At 46.7% G+C, this 23047-nt stretch overlaps 1 pseudogene; it reads left to right on the top strand.

Moving 5' to 3' along the window:
- Window positions 1-10449: 10449 nt before the first annotated feature.
- Window positions 10450-16272, top strand: LOC147118369 (uncharacterized; annotated as a pseudogene).
- The last annotated feature ends 6775 nt before the right edge of the window (window positions 16273-23047 follow it).

The raw sequence follows: 23047 nt of genomic DNA, 5'->3' as shown, positions 1-23047 counted from the left end.
GCCAGGCGGCACAGATTTAAGGCGATTGGCAAAAGAACCAGCGGCGACAGGAGGGAAAACATTTTTACGCAACGAGTGCCTGATAGGGTGGTGGAAGCAGATACAATAGTAGCCTTCAAAAAGGAATTGGGTAAATGCTTGAAGGAGAAATTATTGCAGGGATATGAGGAAAGAGCCGGGAATGGAACCAACTGGATTACTCTTCGAACGAGATGACGCAGTCTAGATGGGCAGAATAGCCTACTTCTGTGCTGTGCTATTCTAAGTTACTATGATTACACTGCTCCTGCTTGAGTCCAGGGATTACATTCCTAGGGCCGCCTAGATTAAACTGCTCCCGCCGCAGTCCAGGAATGTCATTCCTAGGGCAACCTAGATTACACTGCTCCCGCCTCTGTCCAGGAATTAATTCCCATGGTATTCTGTATTGCCGGAAACTAGAACAGCAACAACAACAACTTGTTTCTACCCAGCCAGAAATGTTGTGGTGCTTAATAGAGGGGAAGGCAAAATAAGAGGAGCAAAGATTTGACACCAAGGAATCAAAGCAAACAACTCAAATTATTTGCGAATTACACAAATACCCTATAAACATCTATACACGCCTTGAAACCCACTGGAAACATTCGAACTCTCGCATAAACATACTCACAGAACCATGCCCATCAGTCAACATGGCCGACTTCTCCATCCCCATCGCTGGGTATGTCCTGTTCCACCAGAGGTAGGTGCCCAGTGGAATGCTGTCGAGTGGGAGAGACCCTGGGACTCCTCAACATTGCACCTGGCGATAATGAAGTGTCATGGCTTCAGGTCAGACATAGACAGGGAAACGTCCAGCTGATTACCACCTACCGTCCGCTGCCAACCGATGAATCTGCACAACCTCATGCTGAACACCTTGATGGAAGCACGGTGAGTGAAAGGGCACAGAATGTACTCTGGATGGTGGTGGGACTTCAGTGGTCATCAACAAGTGTAAATCTGTAGTACCAACACTGACCGAGCTGGCGACGGCATGAGCAACATATCTGTCAGACTAGGTTGATGGTAGGACGCGAGAATGCTAACATGAGAGAACAGCCTGCTTGACCTCATCCTCACCAATTTAACTATCGCAGCTGCATCTGTCCATGACAATATTGGTAGAATTGACCACTGCACAGTCCTTGTAGAGAATACGTCTCGCCTTCACACTGAGGACACCCTCCATTATACCATGTGCCATTAACAACATGTTCAGTGGGATAAGATTACAAAGGGTCTGGCGCTACCACACCTAGCAGATCAGCTTAGATCAAAGATCTGCAAACCCTGTCATATCCAGTCCTGAATGGTGGTGAAAAATTAAGCAATTTCCCCATAGCCCTGCAAATGTCACCTTTCCGAGTACAGATCCAATTCCCTTTTGAAAGTGACTATTTCATCTGCTTTCAGAGAGCAAATTCCAGATCACAACAACTTGCTGTGATAAAAAAAATATTCTCGTCTCCCCCATTGTTCTTCTTATTTATTCCATTAAAACCCCTCATAATTTGAACACCTCTACTAAACGTGCACTTAATGTTCTGCGTTGTAAGCGAAACAATCCCAGCATCTCCAATCTCTCCACCTGATTGAAGTCCCTCATCCCTTGTGTCTTTATATTAAATACACACCACTCAAGTGCCAAACAATGACCAGCACCAACAAGTGAGAGTGAAGACCATCTCCACTTCAGAGACAATGGCATTTCCATCTCCGAATCAGCCACCATCAACATTCAACAGGTCGGCATTGATGAGAAACTGAACTGGAACAACCACATAAATGTAAGTGTTACCAGATCTGTTCAGAGGATGGGTATTCTGTGGTGAGTGGCCCAAAGCCTCTCCACCACCTATAAGGCAGAAATCAAGAGTATGATGTAATACTCTCTGTAGACATACCTAGCACAAAGGAAGACGGTTGTGGTTGTTGGAGGTCAATCATCTCAGCCCCAGGACATCACTGCAGGAGCACCTCAGGGCAGTGTCCTAGTCCCAAGTATCTTCAGCTGCTTCAGCAATGCAACAAGACCTGGACGACGTTCAGGCTTGGGCTGGTAATTGGCTGGTAACATTCACGCCATAATAGTGACACAATGACTATCTCCAACAAGCGAGCGTCTAACCACCGCCCCTTGACTATCAACGGCATTACCATCGCCGAATCCCCCGTCATCAACATCCTGGGGTCACCATTGATCAGAAAGTTAACTGGACCAGCCACATAACTACTGCAGCAACAAGCACAGTTCAGAGGCAAGCTATTCTGCGGCGAGTGTCTCACCTTCTGACTCCCCAAAGCCGTTCCACCACCGACAAGTCACAAGTCAGGAGTCTGATGGAATACTTTCCACTTGCCTGGATTTGTGCAGCTCAACACTCAAGAAGCTCGACACCATCCAGGATAAAGCATCCCACTTGATCCCACCCCATCCAGCACCTTAAACCTTCACTCTCTACACTACCAGCGCACTGTAGCTGCAGTGTGCACCACCTACCAGATGCACTGCTGCCAAGGCTTCTTCGGCAGCACTTCCCAAACCCGCGACCTGTACGATCTAGAAGGACAAGGGCAGGAGGCGCTTGGGAACACCGTCTCCTGCATGTTCCCCTGCAAGTCACACACTATCCTGACTTGGAAATTAATCGCCGTACCTTCATCGTCGCTGGGTCAAAATCCTGGAACTCCCTCCCTAACAGCACTGTGGGAGCACCTTCACCACAAAGACTGCAGAGGTTCAAGAAAGCGTCTCACCACCACCTTCTCAAGGGCAATTAGGCATGGACAATCAATGCTGGCCTTGCCAGCGACGCCCACATCCCAGGAGCGAATGAAGACAGAGGGAGGACAGGTGTGTAAGACTCTAATAATTCTAATAATTTTATTGAACTCTTATGTATGTTCTTATAATGTAACTCCGCCCCGTGTAATTTCCACAAATGTAAGTCTGCCCCTGTGTAATTTCCCCCAATTTAACTCCGCCCCCTGTGTAATTTCCCCCAATGTAAGTCTGCCCTTGTGTAATTTCCCCCAGTGTAACTCCACCCCGTGTAATTTCCCCAATGTAAGTCTGCCCCTGTGTAATTTCCCCAATGTAACTCCGCCCCCTGTGTAATTTCCCCCAATGTAACTCCGCCCCTGTGTAATTTCCCCCAATGTAAATCCGCCCATGTGTAATTTCCCCAATGTAACTCCGCCCCGTGCATTATCCCCCAATGTAACTCCACCCCTGTGTAATTTACCCCAATGTAACTCCGCCCCTGTATAATTTCCCCCAATGTAAATCCGCCTCTGTGTAATTTCCCCCAATGTAACTCCACCCTGTGTAATTTCCCCCAATGTAAGTCAGCCCCTGTTTAATTTCCCCAATGTAACTCCGCCCCTGTGTAATTTCCCCCAATGTAACTCCGCCCCCTGTGTAATTTCCCCCAATATAACTCCGCCCCTGTGTAATTTCCCCCAATGTAACTCCACCCTGTGTAATTTCCCCCAATGTAAGTCTGCCCCTGTTTAATTTCCCCAATGTAACTCCGCCCCCTGTGTAATTTCCCCCAATATAACTCCGCCCTGTGTAATTTCCCCCAATGTAAGTCTGCCCCTGTTTAATTTCCCCAACGTAACTCCGCCCCTGTGTAATTTCCCCCAATGTAACTCCGCCCCCTGTGTAATTTCCCCCAATATAACAACGCCCCTGTGTAATTTCCCCCAATGTAAATCCGCCCTTGTGTAATTTCCCCCAATGTAAATCCGCCCTTGTGTAATTTCCCCAATGTAACTCCGCCCCGTGCAATTTCCCCCAATGTAACTCCGCCCCTGTGTAATTTACCCCAATGTAAGTCCGCCCCTGTATAATTTCCCCCAATGTAAAACCGCCCCTGTGTAACTTCCCCCAATGTAACTCTGCCCTTGTGTAATTTCCCCCAATGTAAGTCTGCCCCTGTTTAATTTCCCCCAATGTAAACCCGCCCCTGTGTAATTTCCCCCAATGTAACTCTGCCCTTGTGTAATTTCCCCCAATGTAAGTCCGCCCCTGTGTAATTTTCCGCAATGTGACTCCGCCCCTGTGTAATTACCCCCAATGTAAGTCCGCCCCTGTGTAATTTCCCCAATGTAACTCTGCCCCTGTTAAATTTCCCCAATGTAACCCCGCCCCGTTCAATTTCCCCCAATGTAACTCCGCCCCTGTGTAACTTCTCCCAATGTAACTCCGCCCCTGTGTAATTTCCCCAATGAAACTCTGCCCCCTGTGTAATTTCCCCCAATGTAACCCTGCGCCTGTGTAATTTTCCCCAATGTAACTCCGCCCTTGTGTAATTTCCCCAATGTAACTCCGCCCCTGTGTAATTTCCCTCAATGTAACTTCGCCCCTGTGTAATTTCCCCCAATATATCCCCACCACCGTGTAAGTTACCCCAATATTACTCCGCCCCTGTGTAATTTCCCCAATGTAACTCCACCCCTCTGTAATTTCCACCATTGTAACTCTGCCCCTGTGTAATTTCCCCCAATGTAAATCCGCTCCTGTGTAATTTCCCCCAATGTAACTCCGCCCCTGTGTAATTTCCCCCAATATATCTACACCACCGTGTAATTTACCCCAATATAACTCGGCCCCTGTGTAATTTCCCCAATGTAACACCGCCCCGTGTAATTTCCCCAATGTAACTCTGCCCCTGTGTAATTTCCACCAATGTAACTCCGCCCCTGTGTAATTTCCCCCATTGTAACTCTGCCCCTGTGTAATTTCCCCAATGTAACTCCGCCCCTGTGTAATTTCCACCAATGTAACTCTGCCCCTGTGTAATTTCCCCAATGTAACTCTGCCCCTGTGTAATTTCCCCAATGTAACTCCGCCCCTGTGTAATTTCCCCCAATGTAACTCCGCCCCTTGTGTAATTTCCCCCAATGTAACTCCGCCCCTGTGTAATTTCCCCCAATGTAACTCCGCCCCTGTGTAATTTCCCCAATGTAACTCCGCCCCTGTGTAATTTCCCCAATGTAACTCCACCCCAGTGTAATTTCCCCCAATGTAACTCCGCCCCTGTGTAATTTCCCCAATGAAACTCCGCCCCCTGTGTAATTTCCCCAATGTAACTCCGCCCCTGTGTAATTTCCCGCAATGTAACTCCGCCCCTGTGTAATTTCCCCCAATGTAACTCCGCCCCTTGTGTAATTTCCCCCAATGTAACTCCGCCCTTGTGTAATTTCCACAATGTAACTCCGCCCTTGTGTAATTTCCCTCAATGTAACTCCGCCCCTGTGTAATTTCCCCAATGTAACTCCGCCCTTGTGTAATTTCCCTCAACGTAACTCCACCCCTGTGTAATTTCCCTAATGTAACTCCGCCCCTGTGTAATTTCCCTCAACGTAACTCCGCCCCTGTGTAATTTCCCCCAATATATCTCCACCACCGTGTAATTTCCCCCAATGTAACTCCGCCCCTGTGTAATTTCCCCCAATATATCTCCACCACCGTGTAATTTTCCCCAATGTAACTCCGCCCCTGTGTAATTTCCCCCATTTTAACTCCGCCCCTGTGTAATTTCCCCCATTGTAACTCCGCCCCTGTGTAATTTCCCTCAACGTAACTCCGCCCCTGTGTAATTTCCCCAATATATCTCCACCACCGTGTAATTTCCCCCAATGTAACTCCGCCCCTGTGTAATTTCCCCCAATGTAACTCCGCCCCTGTGTAATTTCCCCCAATGTAACTCCGCCCCTGTGTAATTTCCCCCAATGTAACTCCGCCCCTGTGTAATTTCCCCAATGTAACTCCGCCCCTGTGTAATTTCCCGCAATGTAACTCCGCCCCTGTGTAATTTCCCCCATTGTAACTCCGCCCCTGTGTAATTTCCCCCATTGTAACTCCGCCCCTGTGTAATTTCCCCAATGTAACTCCACCCCAGTGTAATTTCCCCCAATGTAACTCCGCCCCTGTGTAATTTCCCCAATGAAACTCCGCCCCCTGTGTAATTTCCCCAATGTAACTCCGCCCCTGTGTAATTTCCCGCAATGTAACTCCGCCCCTGTGTAATTTCCCCCAATGTAACTCCGCCCCTTGTGTAATTTCCCCCAATGTAACTCCGCCCTTGTGTAATTTCCACAATGTAACTCCGCCCTTGTGTAATTTCCCTCAATGTAACTCCGCCCCTGTGTAATTTCCCCAATGTAACTCCGCCCTTGTGTAATTTCCCTCAACGTAACTCCACCCCTGTGTAATTTCCCTAATGTAACTCCGCCCCTGTGTAATTTCCCTCAACGTAACTCCGCCCCTGTGTAATTTCCCCCAATATATCTCCACCACCGTGTAATTTCCCCCAATGTAACTCCGCCCCTGTGTAATTTCCCCCAATATATCTCCACCACCGTGTAATTTTCCCCAATGTAACTCCGCCCCTGTGTAATTTCCCCCATTTTAACTCCGCCCCTGTGTAATTTCCCCCATTGTAACTCCGCCCCTGTGTAATTTCCCTCAACGTAACTCCGCCCCTGTGTAATTTCCCCAATATATCTCCACCACCGTGTAATTTCCCCCAATGTAACTCCGCCCCTGTGTAATTTCCCCCAATGTAACTCCGCCCCTGTGTAATTTCCCCCAATGTAACTCCGCCCCTGTGTAATTTCCCCCAATGTAACTCCGCCCCTGTGTAATTTCCCCAATGTAACTCCGCCCCTGTGTAATTTCCCGCAATGTAACTCCGCCCCTGTGTAATTTCCCCCATTGTAACTCCGCCCCTGTGTAATTTCCCCCATTGTAACTCCGCCCCTGTGTAATTTCCCCCAATGTAACTCCGCCCCTGTGTAATTTGCCCCAATGTAACTCCGCCCCTGTGTAATTTCCCGCAATGTAACTCTGCCCCTGTGTAATTGGCCCAAATGTAACTCCGCCCCTGTGTAATTTCCCCCATTGTAACTCCGCCCCTGTGTAATTTCCCCCAATGTAAGTCCGCCCCGTGTAATTTCCCCAATGTAACTCCGCCCCTGTGTAATTTCCCCCAATGTAACTCCGCCCCTGTGTAATTTCCCCCAATGTAACTCCGCCCCTTGTGTAATTTCCCCAATGAAACTCCGCCCCTGTGTAATTTCCCGCAATGTAACTCCGCCCCTTGTGTAATTTCCCCCAATGTAACTCCGCCCCTGTGCAATTTCCCCCAATGTAACTCCACCCCTTGTGTAATTTCCCCCAATGTAACTCCGCCCTGTGTACTTTCCCCCAATGTAACTCCGCCCCTGTGTAATTTCCCCCATTGTAACTCCGCCCCTGTGTAATTTCCCGCAATGTAACTCCGCCTCTGTGTAATTTCCCCCATTGTAACTCCGCCCCTGTGTAATTTCCCGCAATGTAACTCCGCCCCTCTGCAATTTGCCCCAATGTAACTCCGCCCCTGTGTAATTTCCCGCAATGTAACTCCGCCCCTGTGTAATTTCCCCCAATGTAACTCCGTCCCTGTGTAATTTCCCCCAATGTAACTCCGCCCCTGTGTAATTTCCCCCAATGTAACTCCGCCCCTTGTGTAATTTCCCCCAATGTAACTCCGCCCCTTCTGTAATTTCCCCCAATGTAACTCCGCCCCTGTGTAATTGCCCCCAATGTAATTCCGCCCCTTGTGTAATTTCCCCCAATGTAACTCCGCCCCTGTGTACTTTCCCCCAATGTAACTCCGCCCCTGTGTAATTTCCCCCAATGTAACTCCGCCCCTTGTGTAATTTCCCCCAAAGTAACTCCGCCCCTGTGTAATTTCCCCCAATGTAACTCCGCCCCTGTTTAATTTCCCCCAATATACCTCCGCCCCTTGTGTAATTTCCCCCAATGTAACTCCGCCCCTGTTTAATTTCCCCCAATATACCTCCGCCCCTTGTGTAATTTCCCCCAATGTAACTCCGCCCCTTGTGTAATTTCCCCCAATGTAACTCCGCCCTGTGTACTTTCCCCCAATGTAACTTCGCCCCCGAGTAATTTCCCCCAATTTAACTCCGCCCCTTGTGTAATTTCCCCCAATATAACTCCGCCCCTTGTGTAATTTCCCCCAGTGTAACCCCGCCCCTGTGTAATATCCCCCAATGTAACTCATGATAAAAATTGGCCCTTAGTGTTAGGGGGGATTAAATATGTGGGGTTACGGGGTTACTGGGATAGGGCTTGGGTGGGATGGCTGTCGGTGTAGGGACCGGGTGCTGGGGTTTGTCTGATCAGCCATGATCTCGTTGAATGGCGGAGCTGGCTCGAAGGGCCGAATGGCCTACTCCTGCTCCTAGTTTCTATGTTTCTATGTTTCTGTTAATATTAATGACACTTACACATATTAAACCTAAGAATCTACAATATAAGTGGATTCTAAGACGTCGTAATCTGGAGAATATTAGAACCTGCTGAACAGACTTTAATGCAATAATAAACTGTCGTAATGCACAAGGTGCTTTCTTGGCTCCGGGTCAGATGGTCAGGAGAACAACTGGATACAATCGACTAAAAAGTATTAGAAAATGTGAGATAATGAGGTACTAACCGTAATAAGAAGAATCGACAAAGAACAGAAAACATCGTGCAGACTCGCTAAAGAGAATTATAACATTTACACGGTGACCTCATATGTTAACATGTTACATATTAATCAAAAATAATCAGAACGTGTTGACACGTTATCATCACGTTAGCAACACGATATTTAGACTATCAAAGGTTCGACATGCAAAAGTTCTAGCGGACTTGAACTTCTAGCTTTGCCCACTCTAGGTATATTAAAATTAAAGTCTTAGAACTTTTCCTGGTGAGTGCTCCCATCACCATCTGTCGGTACCGGTAATCGCTTGGTCACTGTAGGTAGTGACACGTGCAATATGATTGAAAACCTTAATTCAGACGTTTCAGAGTTTCCTAGTTTATGAACTTGTTCGATGGGTTCTGGATACGGACTAGACTGCAAAAATCCAAATGTATATTTAGCCTATTATGAGGCAAAAACCTCATACTCTCCACTTACCGAATGGATGCAGCTGCCAGAACATTCAAGAAGTCAGGCGACAAAATTGGACGCAATACTCTAGCTGGGGCCTAACCAGTGTTTTACTGAAGTTTATCTTAACTTCCTTGCTTTTGTACTCTATGCCTCTATTTATAAAGCCAAGATATTTGTATGCCTTTTTAACAGCCTTATCAACTTGTCCTGCCACTCTCAAAATGTTGTGCTCGTGCATCCCCAGGACTCTCTGTTCCCGCACCCGCTTTAAAATTGTACCAATTACTTTAATTTGCCTCTCCTCGTGCTTCCTTCCAAAATGCATCACTTCACACTTCTCTGCGTTAAATTGCAATATGTGACACCTGTTTATGCCTGTATTTGTGTTCGTGGGGTTCAACAAAGATTCCCCCTCCCTCTTTTCCGGCTGTTATGCATCGTCACAATCTCTTCCCAGCGCGCGCTATGAATCATTTCCTTACGCTGCAAATCTTAAAGCAACTGAGAGTGAAGTGTTTGGTAGTTTTGTAAAGCTACCGTTTGAAAAATAATACCTTATAGATTGAAATCAGGAATGAAGGACATACTCATGGAGACAGGACTGAAACCCGCATGAGGTGGTTCCCCCGTGGCACTAACCACGCTATCCATGTGATTCATTTCAGCATAGTGGAATGGCGCCGTCTGTTAGTTTCAGTCTGATGGTAATCTAACGGGTTCAGCAGATATTGAGCAGGTGAAGGTGCTCATATCCCTCCGAGAAATTGCCAATAAAGTCGTCTGATGACGGTAAGTTATTAACCTGAAGTGACAATATATCGGTTTTAATATAGATGAACACGTTCAGTATATTTCACTCACTCTCACTGAGACTGAGCTGGTTGACGAGTGATCGGGTTTGATTAACCATCTGTTGGGGACACACAAGAGAAAGGCTTCCTCTGGTCTCTTTGTGGAAATCTCGACGGAAAGCTGTTTTAACGAAACCGTAAGCTTATTCTTTTAGATTGCCTTCACCAGTTCGTTAGAAATAGCGGCCAGAGGAAATCTATCGCACACAGCGGAAAGCTCACTGTAACCACGAAATGTACCTGACAATAAAGTTCAAGTTCTCGCTGAGCCGTAACACACCGGCAAAGAACCAACACTCAGTGTGACAGATTTGGGCCCATTAAATAAAGCCCCAAACCTCAGCAAACTTAAAGCTTTCCTCACATCAGAGGCTCCCACTGAGTGACTGATTCCACGTTGAAGTATCAAGCTGTGACTCAAAGGGCTTCAAGTGACCCAGGACCATCATTTGAATCTCCTTTCAGGATATGGCGGGTGAATTGGAGATTCCGTCTTGGAGCGGAACAATGAGACCAGGAAGTGACGTTGAACCAATAGGAGCCTCTGACGGGGTCTATTCCGGTTCGCGATTGGACTTTTAACCGGACCGACAAGTTCGGGCTCGGCAGCGGCCATGTGGATATTCAGCGCCTGGTGTGTGTTTGGGGTGTTTATTGTCGGTAAGGATGAATCCAATCATGTCGTGTTCAAAGTAAAGTGGTAATATTATTTAATTGACACCTATTAATACTCGGTCTTATCTTGTTCTTCAAAACATGTTACAGGTCAGAGTGATGGAGATTCTGTTACTCAGTCCCAGTCTTCAGAGAGCAGGAGAGAAGGTGAAGCGGTGACTATAAGATGTACCTATAGTACCGCAGCCAACGACTATTATTTATATTGGTACCGGCGGCAACCAGAGAAGGGGCTCCAGTTTGTAATCAGGAGACGGGCCTTGTATACAGAAGAACGGAAAGGAGAAGGTTTTGGAATCCGTTTCTCTGCTGAGCTCCAGACCTCGTCTAACTTCACCAGTTTAACCATCTCCGGGCTGCAGGTGACTGACGCTGCCATATATTACTGCGCCCTGGGACTCACAGTGATGGAAAACAGTCTCAGCCATGTACAAAAACTGCCATTGGACTGTAGGGCGGAGCTCCTGTCTGTTGGGGTTGTGTGGAATCGCGGGCAGATGCAGCCACAATGAGCAGCGCGCTGTCAGGCGCTCAAACACACACCGAGAGGAAACCACATTAACCTCGGATCAAACTGTCACCCAACTGTTTCCAGGAGCGGCCGAGAAAACAAACTGCATAATCCAATCGGCCCGAAAGATCGATCACAGGATCAACCGACCGGTTAAACTGTTCTTTCTGCGTCTGATCGGCTGTTTCCTTTAAAATTGTGGATCGATTTTCAGATCAGCTCCGAGAAGGAGGATGTTAATAGGACAAGTAAAAAAATAAAAGATAAGTCTAGAGGAGGTGAAAATGGATGCAGTAGAATTATTACCAGCATCTGCTGTCCTTAAAAATGGGAGCAGTGGTTATGATCTGAAATTGTTGAACGTAGTGCGGAAGGCTGTGAAGTGCCTTATCGAAACCGAACTATCCCTTAGTTTCTACTGTTCGGTTTTACTGCCACCATGTGGCCAAAGATAACCATTGCACCTAACGTGAAAATGGATGCCTGTAACTGTTTCTGATATTAATGTGTCAAGAAACAGCTTACACTGATGTACCACCTCATCACCTTCTCCGGGATATCGCAAAGGAGTTAAAGTGCAACTAATTGCAGATGTACGAGGCCGATCTGCGCGCAGAAAGATCAGCAAAAGTGGCTCGATTCCTGTTAATGTATTTCTGTTGAACTTGTTTGAAGGGAGGAATATTGACCGGGACACAGTGTGGGTCCCTGTAAGCTTTAATGTCCAGCTCAGCAGACAAAGTTCGGTGGGAATAGGTTATTGGTTCATGATATTACCTGGAAGATAGGGCCTTTTCAGTACTGCACCGATTGTAAGCCTCATTAATAAGCTTGGGTTCTGAAGATGAAGTGGAATCCACAAGATACTGATTCTGAAACTAGATTCAATTCACTTTAGCCAAGATGCTCGTAAAATGCGAAATGGGTTCTGTTGCCATTTTGAATCCACTGTGTTAAAATAATACCGGTTAATATCGTTACCAAAAAGAAGGCAGAGGGGTGACCTTGTAGATGTCTATAAAATTAAGAACGGTTTCGAGAGAGTGGATACAGAGAGAATGCTTCCACTTGTGGGGAAGAGCTTAACTACAGGCCATCAATATAAGATAGTCACCAAGAAATCCAATAGGGAATTCAGCAGAAAACTCATTATCCAAAGAGTGGTGAGAATGTGGAACTTGCTACCACAGGGAGTGGTTGAAGCGAATAGTATAGATGCATTTAAGGGGAGGCTGGGCAAACAAATGAGGGAGAAGGGAATAGAGGGTTACGCTGATAGATTTAGATGAGGAAAGACGGGATGAGGCTCGAGTGGAGCACATACAAAGGCATGGACTGTTCGGGGCGAATGGCGTGTTTCTGTCCCGTGTAGCCTGTGTAATACTATGTAATCCATTAAGCATACATATATTAATGTCACAAATAGCAACTTCAAGAGTGCAATTACAAAACTTGTGGTTAGTGCAATTTAAATTCATAGAATCTTGAGTCTTATGGCACAGACGGAGGCCATTTCTCCCATCGTGCCTATGCTGGCTCTTTGAAGCAGCTATTCAGTCAGTCCCAGTCCCCTGCACTTTCTCCAAAGCCTTGTAAATCTTTCCTTTTCAAGTATTTATCTAGTTCCCTTTTGAATTTAATATTGAATCTTGAAGCAGTGCATTCCAGATCATTACACGCTGCGTTAAAACATCTCATCACCCCCCTGGTTATTTTTCAAATTAGCTTAAATCTGTGTCCTCAGATTACGGCCCCTCCTGTAGGGACACCCGTCGGGACCTCGCAAGTGCCGGTTTCAAACAATGGAAGCGCATGCGCTGAAAACCAGCACTTCCGATCTGTCAAGAATCTTCTTGGCAGATCGCACGCCTGCCCTGAAGAAGGGCCTCTGCGGGTGGAGAGTTCCTCTTTCTGCAGAACCTCCGCCCGCTGAAATCCCTTAAAAATCTTACGCCTGTTAAAAGCAGGCGAAAGGCCTGCTTTTACCAGTATAAGAGCTTAAAAGGTGAAAAATATTTTTTTCACTCATTTATAATTGTAAAATACTTTTTTAAAAAGGGAAGTTTATTTTTAGCACTGCAAACGTTTTTTATTGAAAAAAATTAATTTTTGTTTAAAATATTTAATTTAATGTAATTGTAACTAATTTTAAAAACGTGATTTGTTTTTAAAGTTATTTAATGTTTTGATGTGTTTTTGGAGTAATCTCCATTCATACTTTTGATAGGTCTAAGCTGTCAAAAGTATGAAGGGAGATTCCCTTCTTTCATTGGATCCCCATGGCCCACGTGATCCCAGGGAGGCTTGCGAACCGCATGCGCCCCTGGGATACCTGGGCCCTGCGCATTTCGTAGAACAGAAGCCCAGGAGCGGAAGTGGCCGGACCTCTGGAGCCCTCAGGTAAGGGCGTAGATTTTTTCCAGATCGGAGACCTCTGCACGCAAGAAGCCTCCGAACGGAAAATACGGGCCTTTATCTCACTGTCAAGTCTATCACAACCCTTCATTATTTTGAACACCTCTATTAGATCTCCCTTTAATCTTCACTGCTCTAAGTCGAACAATCACAAGTTCTCTAGTCTCCGCATAACTGAAGTCCCCCATCACTTGTACAATTCTATAAAATCTCCCCTGTACCTTATCCAAGGAGCTGACATCCATCCTGAAGTGTGGCTGAATTAATTTGAATCAATATTTCTCCTAGAGATTATTCCTCCGGATAGATGATCTCTGGAAATTGGACTGAGACGCAATCTGAGCATGATTAATATTGATAATAAAATTAATTGACATGATAGGTTACACAGTGCCCTAGGTACTCAGCAATATCGGCCTCTGCATGTTTCATGTTTCAATAAGATCAATGGCGCCACCTACTGCAAGACGCTGAGATTTTCTTAAAAAAGGATTCATAATTTCGTACACAACAACATACATTTACCCAGTGAAGTTCACCGATAGGAGTTTCTCAGAGTAAACCACAAGAGGGACAAGAGATCAGGAGGAACTATGGGCGGAAGGAACAAAACCATTATACAAATTCTGAGGAATTTCTTATGGGAATGTGTAAATTTATTTAGGAAGAAGCTGGAAAAGAAGAAGGGAATCTCAGCAGTAAAAATAGCACGCAACCGCCTCTAATGGTGGAGTACGAGGATCAGCTTCACCTGAGTTTCCAGTGGGCGGCTGCGCAGCTGCGCCGCTCTTACGCCGGGTTGAAACTTGCCACAATGAGCGCAGAGCGCATGAAACCGTCCACATTTCACATGCGTTTACGTGACGTACAGTCGGCCATTCTGCTGTGACGTGCGGCGGCCATGTTTCTGTGATGTACAGCCGGCCATGTTTTTGGGACGTGCCGTCGGCCATGTTTGAATGACTTACTGTCGGCCGTGATTGGGCCACTACTGTTGCCCGTGTTTCTGTGACGTCTCGTCACGTGCAACTATGTTTATATTTTAGTAAAACAGCACGGTTGAAATAAAATATGATTTCAATTTCCACCAAAGAAGCCATCTCACTTTCTTAATAAAATTAAGAGAATTTGCTGCAGTCATAAAGATGCAGACAGCGATGATTAAAACCAGTGGCGAGTTGCGCATGTGCGGAAAGTGCTCCCAAAGTGCAACGCGGCCGAGATCCACACCGGGGCATTTGTGTGCCGCTTAGCATTGTGGGAATTTCTGTCCTTCAATCATTGACAGGGTGTAATGCAACTGAAACACTTTATCCAATTTAGACCAGCCTCCTGAGGGGCTCCTGCCACACGGACCGAGCGCTCCTCATAGACTAATAGAACTTGGTCAGATTTATCCCAGTTAATCTAATGCACGGAAGTTAACTGAGGCGGCCAGAGACCACAAGCAACAAGAACACTAAAAGAGCTCGGAAATCTCTATTTCCCCCGCAGGTCTGCAGAATCATTCAACTACTTTTCTCTTTCATGTCCTCTACCATTCGGTTGTGTGTTTCCAACTCCTCTGTTTCCAAGTTTGGAAAGTTGCATCTATCTTTCCGTGGAACTACAAGAAAGTAATGTTAGAGAATTGCCCCAGCACCAGAACTCATTAAATATCCGGTTTTCAAGGAATACACGGGATGAAATAACAAACACAGGAGGAACATGGGAAACAGATCCTGTCCTATTAACGGATCGACCAGCAGGAGGTTGCTGACGCTGTCAGCAAACCTCTTTCTCGGGGCTGATCGGAACATCGATCCATAACTTTAAGGGAAGTCAGCTGATCAGAAGCAGAAAGGACAGCTTAACCGATCGATTCATTCAGTGATCGATCTTTCGGGCCGATTGGATTATGCAGTTTGTTTTCTCGGCCGCTCCTGGAATCAGTTGGGTGACAGTTTGATCCGAGGTTAATTTGGTTTCCTCTCGGTGTGTGTTTGAGCGCCTGACAGCGCGCTGCACATTGTGGCTGCATCTGCCCGCGATTCCACACAACCCCAACAGACAGGAGCTCCGCCCTACAGTCCAATGGCAGTTTTTGTACAGGGTGAGACTGCTTTCCATCACTGTGAGCGCCAGAGAGAAGGCGCAGCAATACACGGCAGCGTCAGTCAGCTGCAGCCCGGAGATGGTTAAACTGGTGAATTTAGTCGAGGTGTTGAGCGCTACAGAGAAACGGGTTTTAGCAAATTCTGCTTTATCTTCAGCACCGTCCGAGAATTTGCTCAGTATAAACTCGGTCTGTGTGTCTGGGTGTTGCCGGTACCAGTGTAAATAATAATAGCTCACTGTAGTATCATAGCTACAGTTTAAAGTCACCGCTTCACTTTCTGTCTTAACTCCTGAGGACGGCGGCTGAGTGACAGAATCTCCAAGACTCAGATCTGAAAAACATGTTCAAACAGCAAAAGATCAGACCGGCGGGTGCTTAAAATTCAGATTCAAAACATGTTTCGAAAAGAGGGAAAAGGTTAAATGAGTTTGGTCCACAATTACCTTTCAGAAATGCCCCCCACATAGCCCAGATGCTGAGTAGCCGCATTGTCGCAGCCCGATCTGTAAAAGTGGGGTAGGATATTTAAACACACCCGTTCTAATCCCCGCCCTCAATAATCTGCTGTCGTATCTCGGGATGCTCTCACCTCACTTCCTGGTGTCCCCAGTGGTACTGTGAGACCGGTAGGTAGTGAGCTGGCTGCCAGTGAATGGAAACACCCCGAGCTGGGCTAAAGTCAATCTTCGTGTAGGGGATTGGTTAGAGGCCATGTGTGAGAACGAACCCCTTCTCTGATCATTGTAACCGGGAAACTCAGCGATTGTTAATGGTGACAGAAATCATTCCAGCATTAGAGGGACATTCTGAAGTTCAATGGACTTTGGGGGAACTTTGTGTTTCGGGGAGATGTATAAAGGGCTGCACACTATTGCAGGCAGGCACCGCAGGTGCATCAAAAGACAAAAGGGGAGTTAAGGCGCCACAAATGGATTTAGTGGGCCACACCCGCTGTTGTTGAGAATTGTGTTGTGTTTGCCCTTTTAAGAATCTCCCTGCGACTCTCGCAGTGGAGGCTGAATTCTTAATTCTGTTTATTGGTGTGAGAGCGCCCTCTGGTGAGCACTATCTGAAACTCTCAGTGTGGGTTTTTGTGCGGGATCCGCTATATCTCTGAAGCAGTGTAGGGCTCCTGGGGCATAATACACGGCGGTGTCGGAGATCAGGGCCTTGCTGATCGTTAGTTTGGTAATCTAGGTAGTTTGATTGAGCGTAGAAGAGAATCGGTCAGTGAAGTCAGGGTTCAGGATTATTATCCCTGCATAGAGATAAAACATGTACTGTGGAGACTGCCCGGGGTCCTGACTATACCAGAAATCAGAAAGGGTAGAATAGCTTGTTTTCAAGATGCAGTTTAGTGTGCCATTACTTTCCTCTTCAACCGCCATTTCAGGATCCGGCTGTTCCACTGTGTCTTGGAGGCTCCATTCGAAAATAAAATAATAGTAATAGTCAACATCTTAATCACAATGCTCATCATCATTTAACCAATAATAACATGTGGGAAACATCAGTCAGTGGGTGAATAGATTTTTACTGGGGAGGAAATACTTACTGAGGAGTGATAAAATGATCAGGTGCAGTGCGAGATGGTTCCGCATGATAGTCCCTGAATCTGTAATTCTACAGTCGTGGAAACCCTCTGTCGGAGAAGAAAGATAGATCCATGCCCTATTGCAATACTATTCCAACCAATGCCAAACAAGGAACACCGGCAGAAATCTCACCAATAACACAGGGCAGGCAAGGCGGGTCAGAGCGAGAACAGAAAACGGAAGCTACAGGCGGGGCTGTGGCGGGCATTGTTACACCAAGTTTTGTCTTTATCATTTGCAGTTGATAACCGCGCCCTCTGGCGGTGACCCTGAGAAATTTACACTATCAGGGTAATGGGCAGAGTAACGTGTAAGTTCATCCATGGCACCGTTTCCAGCGGCCTGTTATTGGGAGAGGGGTTCCAGACAATTCATCTTTGTAAATAGGGGTGTGGAAATAGGAGTGAGCTTATAGGAAAGGGCATTTTATTTTATTTCTGCATCTCTTTCTTTAGGGCGTTATCTTACCTTTTAGCCTTGTGTTTCTCACTCATTATTTCTCACTTTCTTTCATTTCTCTTCCCCTCCTTGCCTAATCTGCTGTCCTCTACATTCATTATTACACTGTTTCTATATTTCTCTTTCTCTCTCTCGTTCTTTTTTTCCTGCTTTCTCTTTCTTTTCCTCTGTCTATGGTCCCAACTCTCTTCATTTCAGATTTCCTTTAAAGCATGCTCTTCTCTTTTTCCTAACAGTTCCCTGCTCATTCCTTCAACCACCCGAGTATTAAACCGGCCACTCCCAATCCCGTTACTCCAAACGCAGCAGAGCGGCGCTCCCCCTCGGTGCAGGTTTCTGTGCGGACTCTCCTCCTGTTTGTTACACTTTGGGCTGACGGCGCAGAGATAGGTGGCGCTGTCTGTCACTCGCGCGTCTCTCACAGTCAGGGCACTGAGTTTATTGCCTCCCGAGATTGAAGCAGTGACCATCCCGTCTTGATCGGTCCCACTTGTGGCCATTGCCAGGTGTTGGAGGGTCTGATTCGGGTGCTGTCTGCACCAGTGCAGGACGCCAAACGCCGCGGTAGCGGAGCAGTTGATGAATACAATTCCTTCTTCACTAACACCCACCCGCCGCGGGAGCTGAATCACTTCATTTTCACCCGTCACATCCGTGCAGATCAGAGCGTAAATCAGCAGGCAAATTCTCTAAATCCGGACGATTAACGGATCAGATGAAAACGAGGCTGAAAGAATTGTGCACAGAGGTAAGGTTAGAACTAGAACAAGGCTATTATATTCAGGAGAATTAACAAGGAGACAAACTCTCGCTTCATGTCCAACTCAGAAGGCTTTCTCCTGTCGATATAATGCAACACACTGCGTCTCGGGATTTACCCAGACGGGGCAGCACACACTCAATCTTTCTCACTGACAGCAGCTCACACTGTCTCTGAGATCTCACAGAGCCGCCCACATTCAGTGTTTCTCACTCTTTGTAAAAGCTCCCTCTGTTGGTGCCTCTCTGTATTACTGTGCACCGTCACACCGTTATCTCTCTCCCTCTGTTGGTGTCTCTCTGTATCACTCTACTCAGTCACACCTTTATCATTCTCCCTCTGTTGGTATATCTCTGTATCACTGTGCTCAGTCACAACTTTATCTCGCTCCCTCTATTGGGGTTTCTTTATCACGGTGCTCAGTCACACCTTTATCTTTCTCCCACTGTTGGTGTCTCTCTGTTTCACTGTACTCAGTCACACCTTTATCTCTCTCCCTTTGTTGGTGTCTCTCTGTATCATTGGACTCAATCACACCTTTATCTCTCTCCCTCTGTTGCTGTTTCTCCGTATCACTCACTGTACACAGTTACACGTTCATATCTCTCCTTCTGTTGGTGTCCCTCTGTATCACTGTACTCAGTGACACCTTTAGCTCTCTCCCTCTGTTGGTGTTTCTCTGTATCACTGTGCTCAGTCACACATTTTTCTATCTCCCTCTGTTGGTATCCCTCGGTGTCACTGTGCTCAGTCACACCTTTATCTCACTCCCTCTGTTGGTGTCTCTCTGCATCACTGTGCTCAGTCACAGAATTCCCCCCCCCACCCTCTGTTGGTGTCTCTATATATCACTGTGGTCAGTCACACCTTTATCTCTCTCCCTCTGTTGGAGTCTCTCTGTATCGCTGTGCTCAGTCACAGTTTTTTCTCTCCCCCTCTGTTGGTGTATCTCTGTTTCACTGTGCTCAGTCACACCTTTATCTCACTTCCTCTGTTGGTGTCTCTCTGTATCACTGTGCTCAGTCACAGCGTTTTCTCTCCCCCTCTGTTGGTGTCTCTCTATATCACTATGCTCAGTCACAATTTTATCTCTCCCCAACTGCTGATGTCTCTCTGTATCGCAGATTGTACTCAGACACACCTTGATCTATCTCCATCTGTTGATGCCTCTCTGTATCACTGATTATACTCAAACACACTTTTGTCTCTCTCCATCTCTTGATGTCTCTTGGTATCAGTGATTATACTGATCACACCTTTATCTCTCTCCCTCTGTTGGTGTCTCTCTGTATCACTGTGCTCAGTCACACCTTTATCTCTCTCCCTCTGTTGGTGTCTCTCTGTATCACTGTACTCAGTCACACCTCTATCTCTCTCCATCTGTTGATGTCTCTCTGTATCACTGATTGTACTCAAACACAACTTTATCTCTCTCCACCTGTTGATGTCTCTGTATCACTGATTGTACTCAAACACACCTTTATCTCTCTCCCTCTGTAGGTGTCTCTGTGTCACAGTACTCAGTCACACTTTTATCTATCTCCCTCTGTTGGTGTCTCTCTGTATCACTGTGCTCAGTCACACCTTTATCTCTGTCCCTCTGCTGGTGCCTCTCTGTATCACTGTACTCAGTCACACCTTTATCTCGCTCCCTTTGGTGGTGTGTCTCTGTATCACAGTGCTCAGTTGCACCTTTATCTCTCTCCCTCTGTTGGTGTCTTTCTGTATCACTGAGTTCAGTCACAGTTTTAACTCTCTCCCTCTGTTCGTGTCTCTCTCTTTCACTGCACTTGGGTAAACCTTTTTCTCGCACCCTCTGCTGGTCTCTCTCTGTATCACTGTGCTCAGTCACAACTTTATCTATCTCCCTCTCTTGGAACCTGACTGTATCACTCTCAGTACTCAGTCGCACATTTTTCTCTCTCCCTCTGTTGCTGTCTCTCTGTATCACTCTACTCAGCCGCAACTTTATGTATCTCCCTCTGTTGGTGTCTCTCTGTATCACTGTACTCAGTCACACCTTTATCCCTCTGCTTCTGTTGCTGTTTCTCTCTATCATAACAGGCTACAGGAAGCTAGAGACGGGTTGTTTAGATGGACAGAACAGTAGCAAATTGAATTTAACCCTGAAAAATGTATGGCGATACATTTTGGGAGAACTAACAAGGCAAGGGTATACACAATGAATGATAGGACCCTAGGAAGTACAGAGGATCAGAGGGACCTTGGTGTGCATGTACATAGATCCCTGAAGGCAGCAGGACAGGTAGATAAGTTGGTTAAAAAGGCATATGGGATACTTGCCTTCATTAGCCGAGGCATAGAATATAAGAGCAGGGAGGTTATGATGGAGCTGTACAAACCGCTAGTTAGGCCACAGCTGGAATATTGTGTGCAGTTCTGGTCACCACACTATAGGATATATGTGATTGCATTAGAGAGGGTGCAGAGGAGATTCTCCAGGATGTTACCAGGGCTGGAGCGCTTCAGCTATGAAGAGAGTCTTGAGATGCTGGGGTTGTTTTCCTTAGAGCAGAGAAGGCTGAGGGGTGACCATATAGAGGTGTACAAAATTATGAGGGGGATAAATAGGGTTGATAGAAAGGAATATTTCCCCTTAGCAGGGGTGTCAATAAGCAGGGGGCATAGTTTCAAGGTAAGAGGCAGGAGGATTAGAGGGGATTAGAGGAAAAACTTTTTCACCCAGAGAGTGGTTTGAATCTGGAACGCACTGCCTGAAATGGTGGTTGTGGGAGGAACCCACACAACATTCAAGAAGCATTTAGATGAGCACTTGAAATGGCATAGCATACAAGGCTACGGACCAAGTGCTGGAAAATGGGATTAGAATAGATAGGGCTTGATGGCCGGCGCGGTCTTGATGGGCCGAAGGGCTTCTTTCTGTGCTGTATTACTCTATGACTCTATAACTGCACTACCCACATCCACACACCTAGTCACCCCCTCGAAACATTCAATCAAATTGGTTAGACATGATCTCCCCCTGAGAAAGACAGGCTGAATATCGTTGATTAATTCTTGCCTCCCCAAGTGGAGACTGATTCTGTCCCTCAGATTTTTTTCCAATCATACCCCTACCACTGATGTTAGGCTCACTGGCTTGTAGTTCCCTAGTTTATCCCTACTACCCTTCATGACATTAGCTATCCTCCAATCCTCTGGAACCTCGCCAGTGGCCAGAGAGGTTCTGAATGTTTGTGTCAGAGCCCCTGTTACCTCCTCCCTTGCCTCACACAGCAGCCTGGGATGCAGCTCGTCTGGGCCTGGGGATTAATCCACTTTTAAGCCCGCTAAAACCGCTTGTAACTCCTCCATCTCAATAAATATTTGGTCAAGTATATCAAAATCTCCCTGCCTGATTCTATGCCTACATCGTCCTTCTCCACAGTGAACACAGATGCAAAATATTCTTCCCTCCAGGGCCGACAAACTCACATTCACCCAACCCCGCACAGCCCGCTTCTACCTCCTTCCCAAGATCCACAAACAGGACAGCCTTGGTAGACACATCGTTTCAGGCTATTCTTGCCCCACGGAACTTATATCTTCCTATCTCGACTCTATTTTTTCTCACCTTGTCCAGTTTCTTCCCAACTACATTTGCGACTCTTCCGACACCCTCTGTCACTTTAACAGATTCCAGTTTCCTGGCCCGAACAATCTCCGTTTTACTATTGACGTCCAATGCCTCTACACCTCCATCCACCACCAGGACGGCCTTCGGGCGCTCCATTTCTTCCTTGAACAGTGGCCCAATCAGTCCCCATCCACCAACACCCTCCTCTGCCTGGCTGAACTTGTTCGCACATGGAACAACTTCTCCTTTGACTCCATTCACTTCCTCCAAATTTAAAGTATTGTTATGGGAACCCGCGTGAGCGCTAGCTATGCCTGCCTGTTCATGGGATATTTGGAAAACTCTTTGTTCCAGTCCTACTCAGGTCCCCTCCCTCAACTCTTTTTCCGGTACATCGATGACTGTATTGGTGCCATTCCCTGCTCTCGCCCTGAACTAGATAAGTTCATTCACTTTACTTCGAATTTCCACCCTTCCCTCACCTTCACAAGATCCATCTCTGAATCTTCCCTTCCTTCCTTGACTTCTCCATCTCCATTTCTGGCGATCGGCTTTCAACAAACATCCACTACAAGCCCACTGACCCCCACAGCTACCTGGACTACACTTCCTACCACCCCGCCTCCTGTAAGAACTCTATTCCATTCTTCCAGTTTCTCCATCTCCATCGCATCTGTTCTGACGATGCCACCTTCCATAGCAGTGCTTCCGACATGTCTTCCTTTTTCCTCAACGGAGGATCCCCCTCTACTATGGTTGACATGGCCCTTGACCATGTCAATTCCATTTCCATCACTTCTGCTCTCACCCCTTCCCCTCCCTCCCAGAACCACGATAGCGTTCCCCTTCTCCTAACCTTTCACCACACCAGCCTCTACATTCAACGGATCATCCTCTGCCATTTACACCACCTCCAGCGTGATCCCACCACCTCACCCTTCAGCATTCCGAAGGGACTGCTTCATCCCCGACAACTTGGCCCACTGCTCAATCAACCCTAACAGCCCTTCTCCTTCACCTGGCATCTTCCCGTGCAAGCACAGAAGATGCAACACATGCCCTTTTACCTCCTCTCTTCCCACTGTCCAGGGCCCCAAACAC

This window comes from Somniosus microcephalus, chromosome 4, assembly GCF_052327205.1.
Source record: "Somniosus microcephalus isolate GS21.2 chromosome 4, FLI_Smic_1.0, whole genome shotgun sequence".
NCBI lineage: Eukaryota > Metazoa > Chordata > Chondrichthyes > Squaliformes > Somniosidae > Somniosus > Somniosus microcephalus.
Note: the sequence above shows the minus strand (reverse complement) of the source record. Positions and strands in the feature narration are given on the sequence as shown.